Below are 8888 nucleotides of genomic sequence, written 5' to 3' on the forward strand. Positions count from 1 at the left end.
ATTGATTTCCTGAACCCACTGAGTAAAAGTATTTTTAAACCATGATTCACATAAGGGATACATTTGACACATCAAGAGAAACTGGAAACCAGGCTCCATGCAGCCACATCAGATACTGCTCTGAGCCGAGTTTGTTTACCATTACAAAGTGAAAAGAAATTTGCTTTTCCTCCCCTGCTCCCTTTCCCTTGAGGATGGCGATTTTTATTGATTTTGTCCTTCTTGATAAAAAAAAAGTCGAAGTTAAATGTCCATGATAAACTAATCAGAAGCCCTGACATTTCTGCATATTGCTGCTGTCCATCCTATGTGGGCCTTGACCCCAAACCCAGAGACAGAGTTCCTGAGGTCTTTTTGTTTTGAGATCCTAACGGTTTCCACTTCCTCAAAAAAAAAAAAAAAAAAAAAATCCATCAACTGCGATCTGCAAGATACTCCCAGAAAAGATCTGGAAAGGCAGAGCCTTTCAGTAAATAGGTGAGATGTCTGACCTGGAGGCCATGAGAAGGGCCCAGAGAAGACAGGCCCAGCAGACGTCCGGAGGGCTGTGGGAACTTTAGCACAGGATGATGGTCTTCCCCCTGCCTGCCACCTCTTTGTCTCTTTCATTTGAACTCCTCCTCATCACCTGCATGGCATCTCCACCAGGAGAGCTTTTCTGGGGCAATAGTAAGTCAATAGTAAAATGGAGATGCACAGCCCAGCAAGGCAGAAGAGCCAGCACTGGGGTCTCGGTGTCTCACTGGGACTCCCTCATTCCTATGTCTATTGAAACTCAAAGGAGAAAGAGACACACTGCCACATTTTGCTGTTGACACTCCCAGTGACACAGACACTTTCTCAGGTGGTTGGTTTCGAAACACCATGCTTCGCACAGGTTACCCTCAGCTCTCGGTTGCTGGTACGTGAAAAGAACAGAAAGCTAAGGATATCCCAACTCTACTTCAGGACTGCTTCAAAGACAAAGGAAAAGAAATGAGAAATGGGAAAATGCCCAACGAATCAGAAAATATCGCAAGGTCAACCCACCTGGTATAAATCAGCGTGCACAGTTCCAGAGGGTCGCATAGAAACCTCACGCTCAGGTGTAATTTGCCCATCCCGAAGTATTTTTCCTAGTAGTGCCAAATGCCATAATGCTCTCTGTCAGTGATTTGAAATTATTCTATAAGCTACATATCGGGTACACTATTGTTAATGAAATGCACACAAGATGATGAACAACTTCCTTTTCCTGCTGGAGCCCCAGCTGCAAGCAGTGCCTGGATCCTTCGTGCTGTAAATCAGCCCTTTGTACTCCAGGAGGATTCAATGAGCTGCAGGTGTGGGCTTGTGGAAGGCCGCCTGGGATTAGGTAGCAGCATTTGATATGAGATCCCAAGCAGCACTGGCAATCTACACGCCACATGCGGCCACAGGCTTTGGAGAAAGCAAAGGGAAAACGCTGATGAAATGTGGCACGGGACCATGGAATGCAATGTCAAACTTTCACATCTGCAGGACAAGAAAGAGAGTTCCTAATTTTACAGTGATGATGTCATTGAGAATTCATGACAGTGGAAATGATGGGCCAAGGTTTGCAAACTTAACCACTTAGGAGGTTGCTAACCAAAGGTTGAGCTTTTCAAGGGACAGTGCGGGTTTAAATGTCGTGCTGCTTTGCCTTCCTGGCCTGAGGCATCACTGGTGTGTGTGTGTGTGTGTGTGTGTGTGTGTGTGTGTGTGTGTACACACGTGTGTGTGTACACACATGTGTGTGTGAACATGTGTGCACACATCTGCACACAGGCGCTAGAGAGATGGGACAGGAAAAGAAGTTTTATTTGAGAGGTGATGCTTTGCACAGGCATATAAAGCTAATGTTTTGCATGCCAAATGTGTCCTTAAAAATATACTGTCTCTGTGTAATTCAGCATAAAACACTGCTAGCTGTCCTTAATAACAATATATTTTTTAAAGATTGATTTCAGACACTCTAGAAAGTCACCAGCCAAAAAAAACCATCATAATTGCACACTTTCTCCTCAATGTTAACTACCGAGAAGCTCTTCTTTTCAAATATTTTCTTCTTACTTGGGGCTGAAGAGACGTGCAAATAAGTCTGGTTTTGTTATTAGCATGCTGATAAAATATATATTGAAGAAAACATATCTTTAATTTTTTAAGAGTCTGTTTTTCATTAGCTTATCTTGATAGTTTAGGTTAATCATTATTTTCAACCATATATGATTTAGATATTATGTCATTAATTCATGTATAGTCCATCTGAGTAATGATTGTGGTTTTCTACTTTACAAATTCATCTACTTCACCAAGAAACCAAGAGAGTCAAATTCCATGCAACATCTGGTTTCCATTGAATGTAATTGCCATTTGCAGAGTTATAATCATGTGTTATTGTAAGGACCACGGTGTCAATCACTTCCCTAATGGGGAAAATTCAATGCCTAAATACCTGGGAGAACAAGAAGCTGACTTAAACAGGTGCATTCAGACACTGGGTTTTAAGTAGAATTCTAGCCTACCCATTTAAATAAATCATTTTAAGGAGAAACAATATTCTTTCCATCCCCTGTAGCAAGGGAAAGCATAATACCCAGGGCCTCAATCTCCCATGCTCAGTTCCAGTACTATATCACATTTAATCTTTTTTAAAATGTACAAATATGTCCGTCTCGTACTGACTCCTCATGTGGCGTGCACTTGGTGGGAACCCCTCAAGGCCAGGCAGGAGTTTTGAAGACTTTCTGGGGACGAGGACATCTTCTGTTCTTCCTGCCTTACATGAACTCAGTCATCTCTTTTATAACGCAAACAGGCTAAGCTCGATGTAAAGAAAATATTAAGGGCTCAAAACTACCAAGGTTATTATAGTCCTTTCTAGCCCAAGGGGTTTTTGCTGGGATAATCACGTAAGAGGTTAAAAAATCATGAGGCGCTGTGTTCTCATGTGCAATATGTAAGCACTTTATGGCAAAAAGTGAATCACATCTCCGTGACCTCAATCCCCATTGTGTTCCTAAGCCAAGCCTTGTTTGAACTGGTAAACATTTGGCCACTTCACTGAGAGAACATTTCCGAAGGCAAAAATAACATGCCAGGAATTGTGCTGGACATTAAGGATGCAAAGATGAATAAGACAGAATCTAGAGCACAGGTAACATGGTAACATGCAGCAGAAATGGGCCCATGTGTCATGGCAGCAGAGCAGGGTCATTTTATCCCACCTGATTGAGGAGGATCAGGGAGTCCAAGAAGACGTCCTGGAGGAGGTAAGAGCTGAGCCAGGTCTTAAAGGATAAGCAGGAGTGGAAGGCTTCCTGTATGTGAGCTGTAATAAAGACATGTGATTTTAGCTGCTGCTAATGAAATGTTTATGGGAATAAACTTCATGATTCAATACAAACACTGTATAAAGGTAATTTACAATCCCTTTCAGTTCATTCATTCACATACTTATACAGAGGCTAGTTACTAACCTACTCACTGAACCTACTCTTCTCATGCATAAGGACTTAGGATGCAGAACAGAAGCAGTTTCTATTATTTTTGGCATTATCGTTACCATAAAACCATCTTAGGTCTGAGGAACACTCTGCAATCCACAAAAGACTTTCGAAGACGTTTTATTTTCTTATTATAATAGGGAAGGAAGCGCAAACAACAGATGAACTCCATTGCAATTCACAGATCTTAAAAGGTCACAGGTGAAGAAAGGCCTAGAACCCGGGTCTTTAACTTCCATTCTAAGACTAATTGGCTTAAAACGTGCAGCCTCACCTCGATGAGGAGGTAGGAAGGGAAACCTTAGCACCTGGCCCATCGTTGATGTTTGCCGCAACTGAACAGATGAACACATTCCCAGCTCTTAATTAGACATGCATATGGAGAAGGCTCGTATACAGAAACTCCAAACCAGAGCTGACATTCTGCACCATTTCTACTGGGGTCTATCATGCGCTTCGAGACCATATTGACGGCACTGTTACTCTCACGCTTTTCCTTCTTTTCAAGCAACTAGTCGAAGGGTTCCACATCCCCTGAGGCACTTCCAGACTCTCAGCTGGTGAGATAACCCAGAAATGCTTGCAGGGATGGCCTGATGAGGCAAGCTGCAATGAATGAGTGCTTGTAAATAAACATGAGGATAATTAATAAGTGGCAATGTCAATAAAATAAAATAACTTCCAAAACAGGAAGGTAAGGATTAGAGAGCCAGTGTAAGTGAGTGGCACTGGATCAAGACCAGGGATCCTGGCCCATGGGTTGTTTGTTTAGCCCCTATGAGCCCCGGGTGTTATCATCTGCTCAGCCCCTCCCCCCACACCCCAAAAGCTTGTTGCAAGAATCGACAGAAATATCTAATATAAAGCTGTGCAAATTATAAATAGTGAGCAAATTCAAGGAAGTTGTCATTATCCCTGACAAATTGAGAGGTGCTTCCCTTTCCACCCAAGGCTGCCAGATACTGGTTTATAGTAATAACATCTGTCCAGCGGAGGCCCCACTGAAGATCATAAGACCCACGGAGGCAGGAATCCGGTTTCTAGGTTCTCTGAAGTGCAGATGAGGGCTCTTTCTCCAAAAACTCCTGTTGCTTTTTTGGTTTTAGTTTTTAGTTTCTTTTTTGTTTGTTTGTTTCTTTCTTTGTTTAGGAGAGAGATAATGACTGAATTCCAAGGGACTTTAAGGCTCCTTGAGTCTACAGCTTCCAGAATGCCCAGGTGCTGGCTATAACTCGCAGAGTCCCATACTGCGACATGGCAGAGCACGTGACATTCAGAAGATTCCCCCGACATTGTATCCCAAAGCTTCTCAGAAGGCAGCCAGTGGGAGCCTTTTCAGCCTCGGGATTAACGACTGGCCCTCTTTGTTGGAATTGCTGGGAGAATCCGTGCTCAAACACGCGTGTGCACATGACGGCAGTTCACAACAGGTAATGACACGGATAACAAAAGGCCTCTTGAAGGCACTCGGTCCCCAGAAATTCCTCAGAGTATAAAAGAAGGCAAAGTGACAGACAGTTATATCAGTGTCACCTGCGGAAAAGAATCTCCTCCAGGATTAGTTGTCAGGACAGCTGACGATCAGCTCCAAGGCACACCAATCATCAGTTGTGGGGGACGTAGGTTAAGTTCCTGGCCTTTTCTTGGCCTCAACTTGCAGACCAATACAATGGGGGCAATATTTCTTGCTGTTGTACTTTATGGGATAATTATAATAATCAAATATGAAAATTAATCATAAACTCCAAAGTGTTATATTCATTATAGTCAGTAGATCAACAAATGTGTATATACAACATGCCCTATCACCAAGCATTCACAGATGGCTCTACACCGTATAATAAGAGCTGATGTTCACTGCACACTTGCCACATGCTTGCACTGTGCCCAGCTGGTCACAGGTTTTCACCCGTCTAATTCTCACAACGGACCGATGTGGGCACCACTACTGTCTCATATTATTCAGGCCCAGATTGCTTACGTAAAAAGTAGCACAGCTCACAAATAGTACAGCCGGGTTTGGACCCAGGAAATTAGCTCCAGCGCCCGTGTCCTCAACCACTATGCTATATGGCCTCTCCTGTATACAGGACTAGACACACAACCACATGCATTTTTAAACTCTCTGTCTTGAAACAACTTCAGACCTATGGAAAAGTTGCAAGAATAGTACAAAGATTTTCCTAAATATTTTTCACCAAGATTCGCCAAATGTTAACACATTAGCATATTTGCTTTATCATTCTCCCCCCCATACATTCACGTATTTACATTTTTCTAAACCCCTGGAGAGTTAAGTTGTAGACATGAGGCCTCTTTATGTCTAAATACCTCTGTACATTTCCTACAAACAAGGACATTCCCTTATACAACTCCAATATAATTACTACAATCAAAAGTTAACATTGGTACCATATTATGGCCTGCATTACAGATCGTATTCACGTTCAGCTAATTATCTCAGTAGTATCCTTTATAACAACAGCTTTGTGGGTGTTTTTTTTTTCTTAATTTTTTTGCCCCAGATCCCATTGAGGATCACATGTTGCCTGACCTTCACATTTTTTAAGGCAACTGAATTCAGTCTTTTCTTGTGTTTTCCCCTGATTAGATTCAGGTTATGCATTTTTGGCCAGCATACCACAGAAGTGATGATGTGTCCTTCTCGGTGCATCATATCAGGAAGCATATGATATCTATTTGTCCCATTACTGGTGATGTAAAAACACATATATTTTTAAACCATAGCCCTTACCCCGTAACACATCTCCCCAGCTGCCCAGGGAGCTCCCTAAGGGTGGGGCAGGGCCTGATTCGTGTGCGCATTCTCCACCACACCCTGCATGGGCTATATACTCAGTCTGTGCTCAGTTTTCTCATTTCTGACTCAGTCTTTCCTGGTGATTCTTTCATGGTCACTCCCTATAACGACAGAGTCAAGGACCAGCCTACCTGTTTCCTCCTTCATTCATTCTACAGGTGAACTCAATTTAAGGAGCACCTTTTCCAAGTCAGGCCCTGACCCAGATGCTGGGGAATACGGGGATACACAAAATACAGCCCTGTGGCCCTCGGGAGATGGCACTTGCCCACACAATCACCAGGAGGAAGACAACGACACATTCACCCCCCCTCCACCGGCGAGCTCTCTCCCTCCTCTCGTCCCTATCCTTCACCTCCGCAGTCACACCTTCTTTCCCAAAAATCAGGGTCCTGCTATTGTGTCATGAATCACTCAGTATCAAGTGTCAGAAGCTTCTAATAAGTTAATGTGTTTCCTTCCTGATTGCATGTTTGGTATTATCAGCAATTTCTCAGAAACGAGATCTTACCCAAAGAAGAGATTTCTTGTGGTGAGAACGCCAGGAGGGAAGAAGGTTTCTGGCCAGCAGTGCCATTCACGACACCCCATGCCTCATACCATAGTGGGTGTCCCCTGCCTTATTGTTCTGTGAGCATGACCCCTATAAAGAACTCAGCCCCCAATCACCCTGTGGGATGGAGAGGTCCCAATATAGACATCATGCCTGTGCTCTCCAAGGAACAGCTGAATAAGGCAGAAAAGGAGGAAATGGGACCGACACCATCTTTATGCCACCAAAAATGTCTTTGGTTTGTCCCTTGGACTTAATTAGAAAATGCAGAATCAAATCACCTATTCATTTGTTGAAAAGCTGGTCCTGGAAAGTGCCACGCTCAAGGTGATCCAGGGAGGATGCAAGAAAATCATGCTGCTGCCCTTTTGGAGTTAGCCAGCACATGCAGTAGGCGTCCAGCAAACCTATCAACATGTCACTGCCCACCGATATGTCATAATAGCCTTTGACAAGTGCACATGTTACCATCCACTCAAGAGCTGGTGATTAAAGAGAAAAAGCAACACAAAGTGCTGCTTTCAAAGAAAGTGGTCTTACTCTCTGGGGGCGGGGCACATGCTGAGTCCCCAGCAGCTGTGCAGACAGACAGGAGGCCGGACCAGCAGGGTTAAGAGCACGGGCTCTGGAGTTCAAGGGCCTGGACTGTGGTGCCAGCTCTAACGCTTGCAAGCTGGGGACTGCAGATAAATTATTTAGCTGAGCTAGCTAAATTGCCCTCCCTGTAAAACTCCAGTCTTAACAAAACCTTTCTCATAATGTTCTGAGGACTGAGCTAGATAATTCTCTAAGTTGTCTAGCTGTGCTACCAGACAGATAATAAATCCTCAAGAACTGATAGCTATACTTGGATGCCTTAGGCTTTCTGGGGCTGGGGGCCTCAGTATAATGTGTATCTACTCCACCTCTACGTGGGCCCCGCATTTCTAAACAACAGGGTAGCAAGGGGAAATCTTCTATAAAACTCTACTGATATGTTTTTATAGAAGCCTATGAAAATCTGTATAAATTCGGTATATCTATAGAATATTCTAGATATCTATAGACATTTGAAATTTCTATATCAAAGATGGGGGAGGGGGCAATGCTCCCTGATGTCAAAGGTCCCAAAGGAATCCTCCTGAAGAGCTCCCTTTACAAGGTGCTACAAACTTCCAGAAGATAAGTACCCAGGACTCTGCTGGAATCTCTGTGCCCTTCACTGCTAAAAAGGAATCTCTCTGATTGCCTCCGTATTCGAACTTTAGTAATGGAGGCAACTTTGTCGCTTTTTTCCTCCACCTTATGCATTTGGTACTTTCTAAAAAGTTTGTATCTTGCCTCTTTTACACTTGTTTCTAGGTAGCTTTCTTTTCTTTTTTTCTTTTTTGTTCATTTTTTTTTTTAACATTTGTTTCTGACAGACAGAGAGTGACCAGGGGAGGCGCAGAAAGAGAGGGAGACACAGAATCCGAAGCAGGCTCCAGGCTCTGAGCTGTCAGCACTGAGCCCACCACGGGGCTTGAACCCATGAAGCGTGAGATTGTGACCTGAGTCAAAGTCGGACACTTAACTGACTGAGCCACCCAGGCGCCCCGTAGGTAGCTTTATTTTCAATTGTTAGTGTATCTTTTGACTTCTGACATTTCTTCACGTTTTAACTTCTATTTAAACTTACATGTACTGAGGTCACTTTTACTTTTGGCCTCTCAGCTTTTCAGGTTTACTTTTTATACTGTTGTTTCTCCAAATCTCTTCATATTTGTTTACTTATATTTTTGTTTTGCCAAAATTTCTTAACTTTTATTATCTTTATTTGAACCATGTTTGGATCTTCTCTTTTTATAATAATGCTATTTTTAAGTATTCCAACATTACATTTCTTATTGTTCTAAATGTAAAATCTGTCTTCCCTCTCTTACTTGATTCCTTAAGTCTTTCAGTTTCTGGATTTTACCATTTGCCCTGTGGTTTTTATCTCCTTTAAACAGTTTGATGTTCTCATTGACCGAGAACATCAGGCAGAAAT

At 42.9% G+C, this 8888-nt stretch overlaps 1 long non-coding RNA gene across 1 annotated transcript in view; it reads right to left on the reverse strand.

Annotated features, from left to right (window-relative positions):
- LOC147582270 (uncharacterized) overlaps nt 1-8107 on the reverse strand; it is a 32040-nt gene extending 23933 nt beyond the window's left edge. Inside the window, exons 1-2 of the long non-coding RNA XR_015248910.1 lie at nt 7162-8107; nt 3228-3331 (exon numbers count right to left, since the gene is read on the reverse strand). This is a non-coding gene — a long non-coding RNA (uncharacterized LOC147582270). The remainder of the gene's footprint in view (nt 1-3227; nt 3332-7161) is intronic.
- Nucleotides 8108-8888: the final 781 nt, after the last annotated feature.

The sequence above is a fragment of the Puma concolor genome, chromosome A3 (assembly GCF_028749965.1).
Source record: "Puma concolor isolate L17-30 chromosome A3, mPumCon1.1.hap2, whole genome shotgun sequence".
Taxonomy (NCBI): Eukaryota; Metazoa; Chordata; class Mammalia; order Carnivora; family Felidae; genus Puma; species Puma concolor.